Source organism: Maylandia zebra, linkage group LG9, assembly GCF_041146795.1.
Source record: "Maylandia zebra isolate NMK-2024a linkage group LG9, Mzebra_GT3a, whole genome shotgun sequence".
Classification (NCBI taxonomy): domain Eukaryota; kingdom Metazoa; phylum Chordata; class Actinopteri; order Cichliformes; family Cichlidae; genus Maylandia; species Maylandia zebra.
In genome coordinates, this window is record NC_135175.1 from 30,794,533 (window position 1) to 30,813,173 (window position 18,641).

The following is an 18,641-nucleotide window of genomic DNA, read 5'->3' on the forward strand; positions in this document are numbered from 1 at the left end:
TTCTCAGGCCTCACCAAACAGAGAGGTTAACTCCAAAGACATCAATTACAAAGGCAAGATGAACGTCAGACAAAATGAAGACCACACATTATTTTTAAAGTCAGCTAAAATTACCCTCACTCAGCAAAATTACTTCCACGAGGGTTGGAAAGAAGCCAGGGAACACTGGGGAAATTAGTAGATAAAAAAGAACTAATGACAGACAGTTGTCCTTTTCTGACTAATGTCAGGATGAATACATTTCCTGTAGGTAATGGTACTATGAGGAGGAAAATAGACTTTATGTCTGCAAGTGTAAAATTGTATGGAAATGAACACCTTGCAGCACATTCTCCACCTAAAGTAAATCCCCCAGCCCTCGCGCACTACATTTATATATTCATGTCAAAAGACAAGCTACTTTTTTTTCTATGAATCTTCCCTGAATCTTCCAGAAATGTCAGTCTTTCTCATAGCGAGTGCAGTTCCTCTTCCAGGAAAGTTGGACTAGTCTCAGAGCTGGGGGTGACAGCAGGATACAACTGGTTTATGGATGCTCGTTCTAACTAGTTTGGTATTGATTTTGGTTTTGCATCACAGTGCAGGATATCACAAAAACTGCTTTAAGACTTTTGTTTATCAAACAACCATCAGTAGCATTCATTTTTTTAACTGTGTTAGTGGTAGAGCTTTGCTTAAATGGTTTCTGTTGGGAAGTTGAGAAAGTGGTTGCAGTAGCCCCAGGCTGTGTGTCCGTATGACCTCATGCATTAGTTGATGGTTGGTCTTTCTTGCGCGAATCATAATAGATCTTGTTTGAAGTGTTACACACTATCACATTGAAAACATCCAGTGTTTAGTTACTGCTGCGAGTATTTTTTTTAACTACTTCTTCAGTTTTATAATTTATACTTCACTTCACATTTTATGAAAACATGCAGGTTTCACTCCAGTATATTCAGATATAATAAGTTTGCACAAAAAAACATCGACATGGTACCTTTTTGCAAATTACAACCTACCATACAAAGTAGGTAAAATTAGTCTCTACAGCAACAAAAGAGTGTCGAAGAGTTGCAGAAGGAAGGAGGAAGCAGAATGCTCAACAAAAGGTGAGCCTTGAATGTGGCTAATTCAGGAATCCATAATAAGCAGCCCAACGGGGTATCCAAACATGAATCCAAAGGGCACAAGGAACACGAGAACACACACACACAGTATCATCTCGTCTTCTTGCTCAGATGTGCACCGGTGCTCCCCAGTTCTCCTTCTATTTTGGTTAGAGCCAATTTGCACAGCTGTGTGAATGAAGTACACAGTTGAATAAAATGTTTATTTTTTTTGGCAATTTCCAACATGGAATAGCCTTCTTTTTCAGAACAGGAACACACTGAGCTTTTTTGGTCACTTTTAAGAATATAATCGAACCCCCAAAGGCCGATACGCCAGAATCTCGAGTAGCTGAATTTAACATTAAATATTTAAAAGTGATGCAAAACTTTTCAGCTGTTTGTGGATTTTAAAAATCAGTATTTTAAGGTGAATAAAAGTACCCATTTTGATAAAACACAAGCCCTGTCTGCAGTTCTGAGCAGTTAATATTGATCTCTGTCCAAGGCTTTAGTCATCTTTAGACTGGAGTTCTGTTTTATTGGAATTTACTTCTTCACAATCTTATTTCTTTGTGTTTAACTATTAATGCTTTGTATGAGTTCCTTATGTTGTTGTCATTCATGTTTTCAGTTCTTAGCTTCGGCTCAATAACAGTCGAAACACACTGTACACACTATACTGTTAGACAGAGGGGATTTTTGAGTTTCATGTGGTTGCCCATAGGTAGCCTAACAACAGCAGTGACTCTGAGTTTTATATATAAAACTTTATATTCAGCCATTTATTTTAAAAAAATTAGCACCAATTTAAATGTTCATTACTTCAAAAAATATAGCCTTTTGAAATCAGAAAATCAATTTTGGTACACCGTTTATATCGTGTGAGCCCTGTATTGCTTCTGTTTCATGAGATTTTTCATGAGATTTCTAACTTTCGTATTGCAAACATTTTAATATTTCCTGTGAATTTAGCATCAGTAAAGCTGCACTTTAAGTTTACTCCCTGTCTGCTACATGTGTGTCCTAATCCACAAGATACACAACTGTAAAAAAACATTTTTTTTTCACAGGTTTGCTCTAGAGCTGTGTGATGCTAACCTTTTCTAAAAAGGTAAGAGCTAATCTTGGAAGTACCTTTCCAAGAATGTACTTAGTAAAAACACTTTGAAAATGTTAATAAAAATAGATCATGCACACAAACATAAATCATTTCAGATATTGTGCAAAAAGAAAAAGTATTAACACACATGAAGGATCCATTCTTTTCACAGGAGGGATCTTGAGGGCAAAATCATCCATATCTTGATAAGTACTTCTCATTTCTGCAGTGGCACTTGGTGACCCTCTCAACTCCAATTACATGCAGAGCCCCTCTCTGAGACTCACCTAAGATGTTATACTTGATATTCATTGCTTATGCAAGAGGTGGTTGTCCTTAGGGAGCTTCCACCATCTTTGTTAATTACCCCTTGTCTTAATTTAACATTCAAGAAGTTCACCGATCTCTTCAAGTCAGGATGAAGAGGAAATCTGAAGCTTGAAACCAGCAATTATTCCCCACATTGTTCATGTTTCACCTGAAGCCAACTTACAACTGACTTTGTTTAAGTATTTTAACTGAAGATGTGAGACTGTAAAGATCTTAAATATAATATGATTGATTAAAATGCCTCTTGGCCCCCAGACTCTGGAACTCTGACCCATTCAGTATTGCGATCTCCTTGAAAAGCCCCTTAAAACGTATCTTTCTAAACTTTGGCAACGCACTTCTTGATGCATTAAATCCCTGTGGGATTGCATCAGAATAAATATTCTACATTCTAAAATTTAAAAAAAAGACTAATAGTTCTGCACTGCTGGCATTGTATGGACAACTCCAATGTAAACCTAAAGAAAGCTGAGCATCACGACGCCAACATGAAAGACTTTTTAAGTCTGACATGGCATCTGTCAATCTTAGCTCGCTGCGTTACAAAGTGGAACCACAGGACCATCGTTTCTGACAGTATGAGCAAAACACAGGATACAACTTATTTCTGCATTTTTGTATATGTAAAAGTTGCAATAAATAATGTGTAATTATAGTTTTTGACACCAGCAAAAGAAATAATTACCAAAAAAAAGTTGCTTTTAGCACATCTAAAGCTTGAAGCCAAGCTCAACCTTTCTGGTGCACCTGCCTTTTATACAAATCTAATTGGGTCCTCCAAAAAGATCTAACCAATGAATAAGCCTTTAAACGCAAAGATTTGGGTCTCTTTGAACACTAAAAAGCGATTGTACAAGGTAAATGTCAGCTGAAAACACAGAAAAGAATTATTACTGTGACGAACAAAAGACCTTTTTAGAAAAATGACTCCCCATTTAGTATCTGAGTACCTTAGGTGTTCTCTGTTTTTAACAGAAAGCACTGTTTTTTAACAGCAAATCTGAAAAAATGAGAATTTTCCATTATCAGAGTTGTAATTGTACCTTGAGCCTCTCATTTTTTTTCCCCTTTTGGCGAATAAATAAATTCAGATTTCACAGTGAAAAGATTGGTTGATTGAAAGGTTTTTTGTGTGCACGTTCTTTGAGTTTTTCAAAGGGGTCTCGTGTTTCCTAACTATGCCTTTGAACTGAATCTGATTCTGTGCATGTGTGCAAATTTGTATTTTGTGCACACGAATATTTTCACCCTAAGTGAGCTCATCATAGGTTGTATGTGCTCTGCTAAACACGCTCAATGAACTGCAGCGTTTGAAACATGACGGTTTTATTATGAAAATGTCCTTTCATCTCTGTTAAGAGAAGTAATTTTACTAATGAGCCTCTGGCTGAATTATAATTGACAAACGCCTAAGACCAGGTGTTTTCCTGCATTTTGAATTTCAAAACTGAGCTTGGATAGATGTTTGCTTAAAGCTTGCATTCAAATGCTGTGTGTTGAGATGAAGGACCAGCTATGGCACCAGCTGCTTGGCACTACCGAGCCCCTGATTACAGCACCGGGGGTGACATGTCAGCTTGAAATACTGCGCCCTGGGTTTGCATGTTTTGAGGCCAACAGCTTCACTAAAAATCCCAGCTGGATCATGACTTTACTCAGTGATGGAGGGTAAACGAGAGAGGGCTGCAAAAGAAGCAATCTCAGGCAAGGGCATCTGCAAGGCCAATAAATAATGGGGTGTGTAAGGAGCTGGGGTGATGGCTAGCTGTATTTACTCTCAGCTCGTCTTGACAGCTCTGTGAATGCGGTGTTTTTCTACTTCTTTTTAAACTCTTTTGCCTGCAGAGGGACAATTAAAGAAGACCATGCTCTGCTCTAGACTCCGCGAATGATTATGGAATACTGATGAGAGGTGATGCCCAGCCAATCCTAACTGAGTTTCACTGCAAAGTCCTGCATTGATTTGTTTCTCTTCTGGCTTTTTCCCCCTTTTCCTCCAGCTGACAGACTGATAGAAAAAATAATACATTTGGCTCAGTCTGATGAGGTGGTGGAGGAGGAAATATACACAGATAAAGTACTGGGCTGAGGTGGTTTTTGCTGAGGAAAAGGAAGATGAGAGACATTCAGAGGTTTAAGCTAGTGCATAAAGAGCACAATCTGAACAAAACCAGCTCACAGGCCAGCCTCGTTGCAGAATGTGAAATAGGGACAAAAAAGCAATCCATATGTTCGTGTTCGCACACACAAACTTTCATGTTTCTCCATGAAATACACTTTATATTTTATATAACCAGTTACCACCACCAAAGCAAACTTTAAAAGATGTGGCAATCCTTGCATTTCAACCAAATCATGACATTTTTCTGAAATATAACTTAGTTAAGTTGAGACTTTTAAAAGTTAACCAAATAGTGTGAAATGCCTAATCCCAACCAAGAGGTTTGTAGTGCCTACAGCTATACCTAAACATAATCATCATAGTCGACTCATAGATTCATGCCTAACATCATCACTAAAAACAAGAATGGGCTCACATCAGATCAGATCCCTGATGTAATCCTACCTCCACCTTGAAATCATCTGCCACAGTTTCTCTCTATAATGCCTAAACTAAACCAAGTAATTTAAAATAATAAAACATTCAGATTTTTTTAAAAGTTCCCCAAAACGGGTAACTTTTTGAGCAACTTAAAGCCATTTTGTCTCATTGCGCATCAATGTTTGCCTTAAAACAGCCTGTGCTCTGGTGTTGAAGCTATAGGCTCCAACAACATAGAGCACTCTGGATCACATGTCTAACCGAACAAACACATAATAAAGGATTTGATATCTTATCTCTTTAGAAGAACACCAGGAAAGAGCTGAAGGATGAAGAGCTGTAGCTTATACTCAAGCTGGATTAATGGTCTGTCTGTGGACTGCATTGTAAATGGTAAGATAGCTTTGGCCATAGTGTCAGATCTGACATCAAAAACCAACTTTCACAGCATTTTTGAACAGCTGTGTAGAAGTGAAAGAGTGGCCAGTGAATGTACCCTTTCTAAACTCCCTCTTTTTTGTTACTTTGACAAATCGGTGGCAGTTTTCACATGGACAACCTCATAACAGCTGCCTCGTAAAAAGAAACACATTTAAAGGATAATCCTAGCTTATTTCAGCCTGAGGCATTTACTACAAAAACTGTGACTGTAGGGTCAGTCATTCTAACTTTTTACTTTTTACTTTTTAGGTTTGAGGAAACGAGGTGTCCAACAACACAGATCCCTACAGTTCATTTAACCCAAATCATTTTTAATAGTTTGTTTTCGATTCTGTTCGATCCAACAGGGTGTTTCTTGTGATCCCTCTTGAAGTGCTCGCTACATCCACAATAGTCTACCAGCAGGAGTTTCCGAATACTTGTGTTAGGGTCAATTTGCAGACAAACTCTCTTGTGCTCCTTGTCATCTTGTCAAATCTTGCAATCCAGAAACTTGCCAATACAAACCCTTTTATCTTGTTTGTTGAGGCCTCTCCAGCACAAACTCCCAAAACAGAAAGTTATCCACAGACCCATACATATCAACAAACTGGCATCTAGAGAAGAGCCTGGCAGGGATTTGGTTACACAAGGTGGTGTTTTTCTTATCAAAAAAGACAGATTCTTGATTTTAAAAATATGCATTATACATAGTGACAAGCAGGGGGTGATGACTCTGGTGGAAGTCTGACATATACAAATCTATGAGAAAATTACCCTTTTTCTGTCCTCAGTGAACACTTTCTCTAAAATCATGGTCCCAGTTGCTAGTTTCATATCTTTTATTAATACAAAAAGCCCCATTCATTGTGTAATTTACACTCCCATGAGAGCTAAAAAAGAAATTTTGTAGGTCATGGCTGCTTTGTGACTGATAAGTCGCAGAGGTTTGAGGTCCTCACTTGTCACATCCAGTTTCAAAGCTTCAGGGGGGCAAACAGTTTAAAAAAACATGATTAAAGCTACACTATTTATCTAGCCAGAGTAAGCACACAGCCCACTGGTGACACTGGGCATACACAAAGCTGCCCAAATCGGTTATAGCTGGGCTTTTATTTTGAAGGACCTTGCACTTGTTTTTAATTTATTCCAGTTCCTTACACATGTGCGTGTGTGTGTGTAATGTTTTTCTGTTGCATGCAGAGTAACCTAACTCACCATGTAGTAGAAGCATACCTGGACAGAAAAACACACAATGCAACATTATCACTCATGGACTGGCATCCCCAGAACTCGGACATCAAAATTATGGAATCAGCGAAGGATCATCTTGAGAGCAAATGGAGAAAAGGGCTTCCAACATTCAGTGAAAAACCTTCGATTGTCCTTCAAGAACTTTAGGGAACTGTTCCTGAATACTGCTTACAGAAATTACAAAAAAGCTTCACTATGAGAGTTCAGGCTGTGTTGAAGAATAAAAGTGGACCATGCGCTTACCTGCTGCTCTCTGGCAGGTAGCTCCATGCCCTCCTGGGTTTTAATTGCACCTTAGAACACACATGCATCAACATTACAATGAGCGGGTGGAGGGAGGTTTGGAGTCTTCTCTCACCCCCGTTCTCTGCGGCCTGCTGGAGCGGGGGGGCTAGAAGGAGGAGTTGGCCGTCCGACTGCGGTCTGGAGTGTGGGGCCTCCCTGCTGCTGCGGAGTCAGGGCGGTCTGCCTCTCCCCACCGCAGGGAAAAGGGAAACACCACCTGGGTCTGGGTGCAGTTCCCCCCTCCAGGGGCAAGGGTACCTAGACCCGGTTTGTAGAGTACGCTTGGGGAGTGTGATCGTGTGTACAGCGTCTCTTTATGTTTGTCTCCATGTTGGTTGTGTGTGGAGTAAGTGCATATGAGAGCATGAGGGTGGGAATGGATGTTTGTGTCTGTGTGTGCCTGTATGTCTGTGTCTATATGTCAGGTTGGGTATCAGACGCCACCTCTCTGGGGACATCTCAGGCCCTCCAAGGTTTGGAGGCCTATCTCCCCCCACCACCACCACTTCCCCTGCCAGTGGCGGACTCCCTCAGACATCGGTGCGTTGGTGGTTCTTTGTGTCTGGGGATGGGCTTCCAGGTACACACCGGCTCACTCCTTGGCGGCCGCTTATCGGGGCCTGGAGCCTGGGGCTCGCTCGGGCCACTTCGGGGGTGGGGTGCCCTCAGCCTCTCGGCCTGGGGCTCGGTCACTCAGGCACAGCTGGCTGCCGGCGGAGCTCACGGGCGCGTCACTGCAACTCCCCCTGGCTTCTGCTCCGCGGCTGCTGAGTGACCCCTCATCTGGGACTCTCCTCAGCTTTTTCTGGGACAGTGGCGCAGCTGCCCCTCTGTTGGTCTTCCTTGGTCTCTTGTGTTCTGGGGGCCTCTGGATGTCTGGAGTTTTGATCTCCTCCATACCTGCTTCATGCCCTGGAGGACGGGGCTGTGGCCCCCCCACACCCTCTAGCAGATCATTACATGAAGGAACCTTTTAAAAAAACAAGCGCGTCCATGCTCACAGGTGTACACACGGGTGATCACACACACAAACTACACCCTTTTTGGCTCCTACCTCAAAGCACACTGTGTTCTGTTGATCTTATGTGCTGCACAATAATGTTTAATATTTAGTATTTACTGTCATATTCCCATATATCATTGTGATGTTGTTTATTCTATTACTCTTGTTCTCTTCTGCTTGCTTTCTTTTTTCTTTCTCAACAGGTGATCCAGGTGATCGATATATGCATTTTTTTTCTTATTTTTTTTCTGCCCATTCTGTTGGTTTTTGTTTTTTGCCCTTCTCCCCAGCTGTTTCTCTTTCCCTCTTTCTTTCTCCCCTTCTTTCCCCCAGTCAAGTCTGTCCCGTATTCAGCAAGTGAAAATAAAATAAACAATAAAAGGTGAATCAAATAGACCATTACGGCAAGGCTGGGATGGTCAGTTTGGTAAAGTAAATCCGTTGGGCATCTTTCTTTGCCTTTAGACAACAATTCTGATGGCAAAAGAGCCAAACGGGACAGGCAAAAAAAAACAAAAGAAAAAAGAAGAATAAAAGTCATATCAAATATTGACTATCTTAGAATTGTACAAACCTTTGCTTCATATACTCTATTTCTGTGTATGTTTGCACATGTATTGTTCTATTTTTCTACATTTAGTTTTATTCAGACTGCAGAAACAGTTTGAATTCACTCGTGTGTTTCTCTTTTCAAAGCTCCACAGACACTGCAGACATTGGACAGGCCAAAAGAAACCCAAAATATAAGTGTGATTGAAGATAATACTTTGAAAACTACTTCTGGGAAACTGTTATTGAGCCTTTATCCCTCTACCTGCTACCAAAATATTGAAAAACTGACGAGTGATTGTATGAATGTTCTATCACCTTTTGAAACCCTTGGCCAAATGTTAATGGTGTTTTATACTGATATGAACTATGAGAGCCAAATCCAAAATACTGGCACTGAATAAAGTGAGCATGAATGTTTTGGAAAATAAATATATAAAAACAAATAAAAGAACTCAGGGGATAAGAGATTACTGTTGAAAAACTTGGAGCTTTTCAAATAGAGGCATTCTACCAACTAGAACAAAGCTAGATCCAAAATGGAAACAGCCCAACCATATCAACATATCACACAAATGATTTCCAGTGTTACACACAGTAATGCACTCAGAAATTACAACATACCCAGTAAACTGCGCAAAGGCAGCAGGTAACATGCAATCCTTCAAATCCTGCCAGAATATAAAATCTCTAAAAATATTTCCATGTTAGATTAGAAAATAGCAAAGCTCCACGTAATGCTAAACAGGTGTGTGCTCACCGTATATGCAGCGAAGCAGACGTTGAGGTTGTGGTTGATGGGTGCGTAATGCTCCTCATCAGATGTCTTTTTATTTACTGTAATAAAGACCCATCTTTCATTTTAACCAAGTCTAAGTCTCTCATTTGCCTACAAACAGTACCTACAAACGATACTGTTGGCCTTTAAAGCTTTAACTGAACACTCCCTCTGGACTGTTTACGTCTCCATCTCAACTACTTTAGACTCTCTAAGGGTCTCAGCTCATACAAAAATGGGCCATGATTTTGCTGTCATTGCATGAGACTTTGGAAAGATCTACCAAGCAAGCTCAACACTTTATAAATCTAAGCTGGTGACATGGCTTTTTATTCAAGCATTCAGCAACCGCTGATCTCTGGAACCACGGTCGTTGTATGCAAACACTTCAGTTCAATTCAGTGTGATTTATTCAAAATGTACAAGGTGCTTTATGTTGTAGACTACAAATCCTACAATACTAAATGACCGAAACAAAACCAACAAGTCTTTCTCCCTCCCTGAAGAACAATTTCAGCAAAACGAGGCTCAGGGAGTCAAACAGCTACTTTTTGTAGTAAAATATTGTGTAAGTAGCCTTTACATGTGTAGAGGAAGGTTAGAAACCTTCCGTTTTTCCCTCTCATTTTTACTTGAAAGTGCTTTTGTTTAAATTTACTATATAGATAAAATTTACCTTGGCCTTAGCTTCATTCCACTAGATGAAAAACCAGGCATTCAGTCAAACCTCACTGATTCCTGACAGTTAATGCCTTTTTCCAGCTGTGAAGTTTGCACTTGAAGTTATCTGAAATGAAACCCTAGCAATGAAAGAGATGTGCCAGATGCCAGAGGTGTGAATGAATCTGCCTAAATGCTTGAATACATATAGCTCACTCCAGCATTGGAAGGAAGCACCAATATATGTCATGAAATACAGCCATAGGTAAACTAAGCCACCCATTGTCTCAACTGCTTATTCAACACAGGGTCACAGGGGGAACTGGACCTTATCCCAGCTGTCACAGGGCGAGAAGTAGGATACACCCTGTATAGATTTGTAAACCACTCCTTTATAACAAGAAAAAAACCAATAATTTTAGTTAGCTAACCAACCCTGACATTATCTTAATCACACCTGAAGTCTACTTTTTCCATAACTGTATCCTCAGCCTTACTTATTATGGGCTTTCATGCGCAGATTGTACTGCAGCAGAAACATATTGATTTTATTAATTAAAGCTGCAACTTAAATAATACAAGGCAATTAAATAGAGAGGAAATTGCAATTTTGGACAAACTGGTGAAGGGAGAAACTTCAGTAACAAGAAATGTAAACTCTGCAGAAACTTTGGAGGTGAGTGAACTTTGACTCTTTGAACTTCTACTCAGCACAAAAACCTTGCTGAACCGGACTGGAGAGTAGTGCTCTGCTTCTCATAACGCAGTGCACCATATTTCTGTTTGCCCTCATCTGTTTTCAGACAGGCTTTATTATTATTTCTCCTTTGCACACTTGTGATATTGACTGTTATGACTCGAGTTATAAAAAGGCTCCAAGTTGTCTTGAAGGGGGCTACTGCAACAAATAGACCTGCAGGAGGAAGATCAGAATCTTTGAAGTCTCTGAAAAGCAAATGCAGAGGTTTGCTATTTAAAAGATGAAATCAATGTGTGTTGAAAAACAACTGATGAAGACATGAAAAGATTGAACTATGTAGTCGTGTTTTTCATCATGGTGTTTTTCAGGAGTTTTGAGGAGAGCTGAATGGTTCTAACACTATAAAAAGTAGAGCTTACTGCCATCATTTCTGCAGTTTATTAGCTAGCTGTTCTGTCAACAGCTAGACAGAACATCATATCTCATAGTACCATAAGCCCAATAAAGTATTGTCTCTCTGTCCTTCTACAGTGTTTGTCTGCGTATTGTTTTTGTATGAGTGTGAACTTGATGATCTCTGAGAAGCTGTCTACATTTCTCTTCTTGATTGGTTAAACCTGGCTGGCTGTTCGGATGTCAGCTGCTGATTGGTCCCTCCTAGAACCCTGGTTCTAGGAGCATCATTGTGGTTCTGTTCTCAACAGACAACTCCTGTCCTGTCCAGACAAATTTGTCTTATCTTAGCGAGCGATGCAACATCCTCTGTTACCGAGCAGTGTTCATTACGTACTTCCATGCTTTGCTATTTTTATACCTGGTGTTTGGTTTAGTTTTTCTATTTTGCATGATTTTTCATTATTATATTATATTATATTATCTACAGAGGCACTTATTTGCAATATTCAGATATGAGATTGCATTTTGTTAAATTTTGAGTTTTACTCATTGAGCTTTAATTTTATCTAGCTCTTTCTTTTCTTTTCTTTAATTTCTAAAGTTTTTTTTTACTTTGTTTAAAATATTTTCATGCCAGTTGTGTGTACTGTGTTGGCTGTTGTAAAGGGAAAAAAGCGTAGTGCAATATTTCTTAATAACAAGCTCACCTTAACTTTATATTTGACAGTTAATAATACAATTGATGTTACAAACTCTGAATAAATGAATTTAGTAATGCCTTATGTGGACTTAAAACATGATATGACTGTCAGCAACAAACTGGACTCTACAGCTCGGTTTGGTAGTCACAAAATCCAGTAATAACTTCTGCATCATGTAACATCCAAGCTTTCCATTGAAAGCAATAGAAGATAAAATCTTTCAGGCTGGTTTATGAGCAGTGTGCCTCCTCCTGCTCTTCAGCAGCAGGAAGAACTCTGAGCTGCAGACTAAACCTGGGATCAAACAACAGGAGCTCTCAAATCTCTCTTGCAAAGGGCAGCGCAGACTGTTCACAGTACGCGATAGGGCAGAGATGATTGTCAGACCAAAAGGGCTTAGTCATTCAGACCTACATTACCATTTCAGTTACTTAATAGTATCATTTTTGAATAAAAAACAAACAAACAAAACTGTAAATTCAACCCAAATTCATTTGGTAAAAGCTCCATGACTGAAGCCACAATTAACAACCTTTGTGATCCACATTTGCAGAATTTTTTAATCAGCATAAATAAACATAATGGCATAATACTATTTCCTGATTTCTTGCACTGGTTAGTAAGTGCTGGAGCCAAATATGACATTTAATTCAATTCAAATCAGTTTTATTTATATAGCACCAAATCACAACAGCAGTAACCTGAAGGTGCTTCATGTTGTAAGGTGGAGACCCCACAATAATACAGAGAAAACCTCAACAATCAAACAACCCCCTTTGAGACAGTGGAAAGAAAAAACTACTTTTTAACCACAATAAACCTCTCGCAGAGCCAGGCTCAGTGAGGAGCAGCCATCTGCAGTGACCAGTTAGGGATGATGGTTTGATTACAAGGGATGCCATGCAGGATATTTAATGTTTTACAGTTTACTCTTATGTGCATTGTTTAATTGCAGTCATAAACTTAAATTTCTTCTTATCTGTTTATGGTCAGTTATTTTTTAATTTTAAAAAAAATCTGAAAAAAGTCCATATGGAGAAAAAATAATATTGAACAAAGATTAGAAATCACAGCAGGATAAAGTTTAAGTTTCTACATTAAATCCGTAAATCTCTCTCCTTTCCCTGATGGGCCTGAAATGTAAGACAAAGATTCTCATTTTTATTCATCTTATTCATCTTTGTCCTCTTCCTCCCCCCTGAGGGGCCACCACAGCAGATCATCTTACGTAATTATTTTGATTCACATTTTCAATTTGACAAAGATTTTACACCTGATGCAACTCTCCTCATTTATTCAGGCTTAAGAGCAACACGAGAATTACATGTATACAGTGCAAGCTTACAGCAGTGCGATTTCAACAAAACTGCATAAACAACAGGTCTCTGTCACACAGGCCTAACAACTTATCAGCGATGTCCTGGCAATCTCCGGTCACTAGGGAAAAATGGTGAGTGGCTGCTGGAGGTTGCTGGCAGTCATTTGAGGTAATCTGCTGCAAAGAGGGTGCTGCACCAAAAACATCTTTGCAATTGCTTTTCTCACTAGCAGACTGCTATGGTGGCCCAGAGTTTGTGTAAAAAAAACCCTTAAATGTCTGGCAACACTCACCATTTGCTTTCCTTGCTGTAGTGAAACTTGAAAAGATGTGACACAAAGTAGAAATGGAGAAAATTCACCCTAAATATAAATGGTTTGCCTCAACACTGCAACCAACATATTTCAAAAGGCTCAGCTCTTATGTTGAAGGTGAGCGACCTCTGTTTCTGTCACGGTCTGGCTGGCAGACCGTGGGGATGTGGGGAAAAGGAGGACCCAGGCACGGTACTCTGTGTATAAACAGTGCGTTTATTTACAGTGATGGAAAGTAACAATAAACCCCAGTGTATTCCCCAGACTCCCGTGTCGTGTCTCCCTCGTGCTCTCTGCTCCCGTGTCAGCACCCCCCGGTGCTCGCTGCTCTCCCAAGCCTTCCACGCTCCACCTGTGGGAAACAATAGCGGCAGCTGTCAGGACACTTAGGAATGGCAGGCATACACTTTAAGACAAAACCTAGACAGGGTGACTAACGTGGAGTCTCATGCAATGATCCCGTGTCGGTGGGAGCTCCAAGACTCTCCTAAGTAGCTCCCCCGACGAGCCCTGATCAGCGGCAGGTGTGTGGCTTCGGGTGTGGCCAGTCCCTCCGCAGGGCCACACCCCTCAGGCCTGCAGGTGGCCGAGCTCCATCCTCCAGGCACACCCGCAGACATACACACCCATACCTCGCCTAAACATATGAGTGGGACACAGACTAACACAGCACAGAGAAACACACATATGTACACGCACAGAGAAGGGGAAACGACACCAAAAATACATAATAATACACAGGTCCATGACTGCCCAGGGATCCTGGGTCGCCCAGTCCCAGGACCCTGACAGTTTCCGCTTTGCATTACGGCTTGGAGAGTACGCTGTGTGTGACGAAAACAAGAAAAAACAAAACATCCTGCCTAATAAGGTAACAAAGACTTATTTTCTTTGAAAATAAGACCAACACTGCTTATAGTACATATGGCTAGGAACTAACCTTTTGCATATAGAGTATAAGTGATCTTGTCTCCATCACCAGGCCCAAGTGAGATTTGAAAAATAACAACTTCCTGAACCTTTTCTTAAGATTTTAAACTGCTGCCTCAACAAGTGACAAAAATAATACATTTAGGAATTTAGTTTGAATATTGCTTGAATATGCCATGAGTCCATTTTAATAACAGATGCTTCCTTGTGGAGTTACTCAAATGCTTTTTAAAAGAATTTAAAATGCAAATGAAAATTTCCCAGTGGTGCAGTTAATGACCATAAATTGCTGCCCAAATGCTGAAACCTAAAAAGATGTCATTTCCAGTGATGTAAAGTAAGTTGGAAAACAGCAACAGTTTGCTGTTTTAACTGACTCAAATCAAGAAAAAGAATTCTTAGCTAATCACCATCGGCTAATTAGCTTAAAGAATTTCCCGCATAATAAGAAATACGTTTATTTGCTTTTTCGCCAGGACACCAGTGGAGACTCTGAGTGTTTATTGATCCCCACGACAAGGAGTAAAGTGTAAACCGAAACAGAGTTGATAAACTATCCTGACTTCCCTTCCAGCTCTCTTTCACTGTTGTTCTCCTCATCTGCCATTAACATTTGCCAGCAAACTCTCAGAACTTGGTGAGCCTTGGACTGCTTCACTCTGCACGAGCCCGGACAGACTGGGATTGTCAAAATCAAACAATATTATTGTAGAATTTCAGCTGCTCTGGATTTATAATAAACCTATCTCCAGAAAAACCTCGACACCAGACCTGATGAGTTGGAGTGGGCTTAGAAAAACTTTCTACATGGACTTTAGTTTATTAAAACCAACCCGCCGGGACAGTTGTCCTCATTTGGTCATTCCGCCAACCTCCGTATTGTTGTTTTAATGATATGCTTCTCATCTAATCTGCACAATAGCACAAGAGTGTTGTGCTGATTATGGTTGACCCTAAAAGTAATTGGCAGGCTGCTTGCCAAAGCAGGGAATTAATCTAATGTTTTGGAGCAATGATGATTCAAAACCATTCAGAGGAGATAAATCACAGGAGACCCAACAAACAAATAGCAGTGACTGTAATTATCAGGAAGACTTTGTTTTGCAGCTTCACCTAAGAAGTCCATGCACTTTGAGAGAGACAATAAACCTCCTTGAGACTAAGCATGCAGTCTCAGCACACTACCGAGCTATTGTGTAAGACGATGCCCGGCAATTACGTTTCTGCGTTGACCACAATCGACACGACACTCATGGTGAGGCTGCAGATTACAGACGTCTGCTGAGAGAGGTCAGCGTGAGATTGCTAGTTCAGCCAGGGCAGTTAATATAAAATCCTCTCAACCTTTTGGGGGACGTATTTTGCCTATATTGCAAGCCAGCAAACAAAGAGAAACTGCTCAGGGGCAACAGGTCAGTTGCAAAGTTATGCTGTACCAAACTAACAAACTACTCTGACTTATACATTTGTGCGGGCATGGGTGGGCATTTCGTTTGTCCAATGTGCCACATGAGAAACTGGAGCTGTTGTTGAGGGCTGCACCAAGATGATGAACTCATTTCTGCTCAATATTAATTTTATCTCTTTATAAACTGCTGCTGGTAAGAGTAGATGTTACAATTATTGAAAATGTAAAATAGACAGAGTAAAACTATCGCTATTCACTATTTAATCAACACTCTGTCATGGTCCCTTTCCCTGATTGCATCACTGCCAGCTCCTCCGTAATCGTAAACTCTTTTATTAATCCACAAACAAAGATAAGTAACCGGGCGGTGTCACAGACATCACAGCTCTCATCCAGAGGCAAGAAAAAAAGTCAAAATTGTGCATTTTGTTTTTCAGCTAAAGCTCCAGATTCCCCTTAATCTGTGTTCTTATGGTTTGACTGGAAAGGGCCACATTGTCAAATCCTTTAGGTCATATTAGGCTGTAGGGTCCATAAAACACTTCATTACATCGTTCCATTTCAAAAAATAAACAAAAGTTTGCTTATATATATGATTTTCCAGAAAATGTACTGATTTCTTACAGATTCTGTGGAGTTAATAAGTGAACGGGTACCTTTTTTAGCATTTAGCATCCTAGTTTACCAAACTGGGAGGAGAGGTTGGACTGTTAAGAGGAGAGACTATATCCATACATTATATTAGCATTGTACGTAGACACAAATAAGTGCTAATTAGTACTGTGTGGTGGGGCGTGGTTTGCGGTGCCGTGCGGACGCACCTGCACGGCATCCGCAATCACGCCGGCCGTATTAAAACACGGGGACTCAGGGGTTGGTGTGTGTGTGGTGTGACGTGAATTAAATAAAGTTGGCTCTGAACGTTGCTCCGTGGTCCCGCCGTGCCTTATTCACGCCACATTGGTGCCGAAACCCAGGAGGCAGCACGGCGGGTCCGTATCGGAGTCAGGGAATGGAGGAGCTGGCCCGGAGGGTGGCCGAAATGGCGGCCGCCCAGCGGGAGCAGGCGGCGGAGGTGCGCCGCCAGCAGGAAGAGCTGCAGGACCGGTCCGAGCGCCACCTGGAAAGGATTGGGGAGCTGGTGGCGCTGCTCTGGGCCTGGGCGCCACCCCCACAAGTGTGTCCCGAGGACAGTGAAGCGGTGGAGGAGCCGTGTGGGGCACCTCGGCAGCCGGAGGTGGTGGACGAGTCACGCGGGGGTCCGAGCCTGCCGGAGGAGGAGGAGCAGCCGGGTGAAGGGCTGCTCCTGCCGGGAGCGGTGGAGGAGCCGCTCCAATCGGAGGCGGAGGACGAGGCGGGCGAGGGGCTACACCTGCCGGAGGAAGAGGCGTCGCTCCACCCAGAGGTGGACGAGGGGCTGTGCCTGCTGGAGGCGGAGGCGCAGTGCGGGGAGCCGCTCCAAACGGGAGTGGCGGAGGCGGAGCAGCCGTGCGAGGAGACGGAGGTCCCTGCTCCAGAACAGCCTGCGCAGCCGGAGTTGGAGGCAGAGGAGCGGGATAGCCCCGCTAAGCCGGGGGTCGGCGGGCTGGCTAGTCCAGCCTCGCTGCCACCAGTCGATTCTGCGCGCCTGACGTCTGCCCAGCCGCCTGCGTACAGGAGCTCACAGCCATGCCTGTGGGGCCGTGTCCGTTTGCTACGCGGCCGACCTCCGGACCAGCTTCGCCGTTGCCGCTGGATGCGCGGGCGGCCACCAGAATGGACGCTTCCCCGTCGCTTGGGCTGGGGCGCCGATGTTTTGGGCCGAGTCTCGCCCCAGTTCGCGGGGGGGGGGGGGGGGAGTAGGTTCGGCCAGATTGCTCCCCGGCCTCAATCGGGCGATGGGGGTATGTGGTGGGGCGTGGTTTGCGGTGCCGTGCGGACGCACCTGCACGGCATCCGCAATCACGCCGGCCGTATTAAAACACGGGGACTCAGGGGTTGGTGTGTGTGTGTGTGTGTGTGGTGTGACGTGAATTAAATAAAGTTGGCTCTGAACGTTGCTCCGTGGTCCCGCCGTGCCTTATTCACGCCACATACTGAAAAACATAAAAAAATAGTACAATTTCACTTACCAAAAAATGCTGTATCACATGAAGCCACACATTATTTGCCAGATATTACATAAAAAATGGTCAAAAATACCAGCAGCACATGTGCTGTCAAAGTCCAGTTTTGTGCCTCTAATTAGCCTAGCAGACAACTAGCTGCTTTAGCTTCCTGTATCAGCACACCTCTTAATGCCAGCATAACTTTGAGCCTGCACAAAAACTAATATTATGTTGAGAAATTTAGCTAAAAGTAATAAAATAGTTTGTTTGCTGTAGGTTACAATAAAGGCGTTATATATTTATGGCTGAAGTTGGGCATTTTAATACGGGGATTTATGGGGACTGATTTCCTTCTGGGCACAGCCTGTGGCCCCAAGAGGAACGCTACTTTTCCCCACTGAGGTTGACAGTTGTTATGCTCCCACTTAACCAGTGGGCTGAGATGGGTTCCAGCTCTCTGCAACCCGAGTTGACTGATGGATGAAGCGTATTCTTAAATAGTTAATTAAATTCCAGAAAACTAAAAGATATTAAATATTACTTTAGCACTGTTGATTTCCATAGCTAGTAATCAAAATAAGTCTTGGGCTTGTCATAAATTTAAGCAAGCATTATTGACTTTGGTAATTGGTATTATTCAATTTTAAATGTGCACTTCTAGTGCACAGTTTAGGTGTTCCAGTTTAATGATTTTTAACTATGTGAGGCTCATGTATGTTGCAATATTTGCAGTATCTGCCATGCAAAACTAGCAGGAGAAAACATGTTTTTTTCAT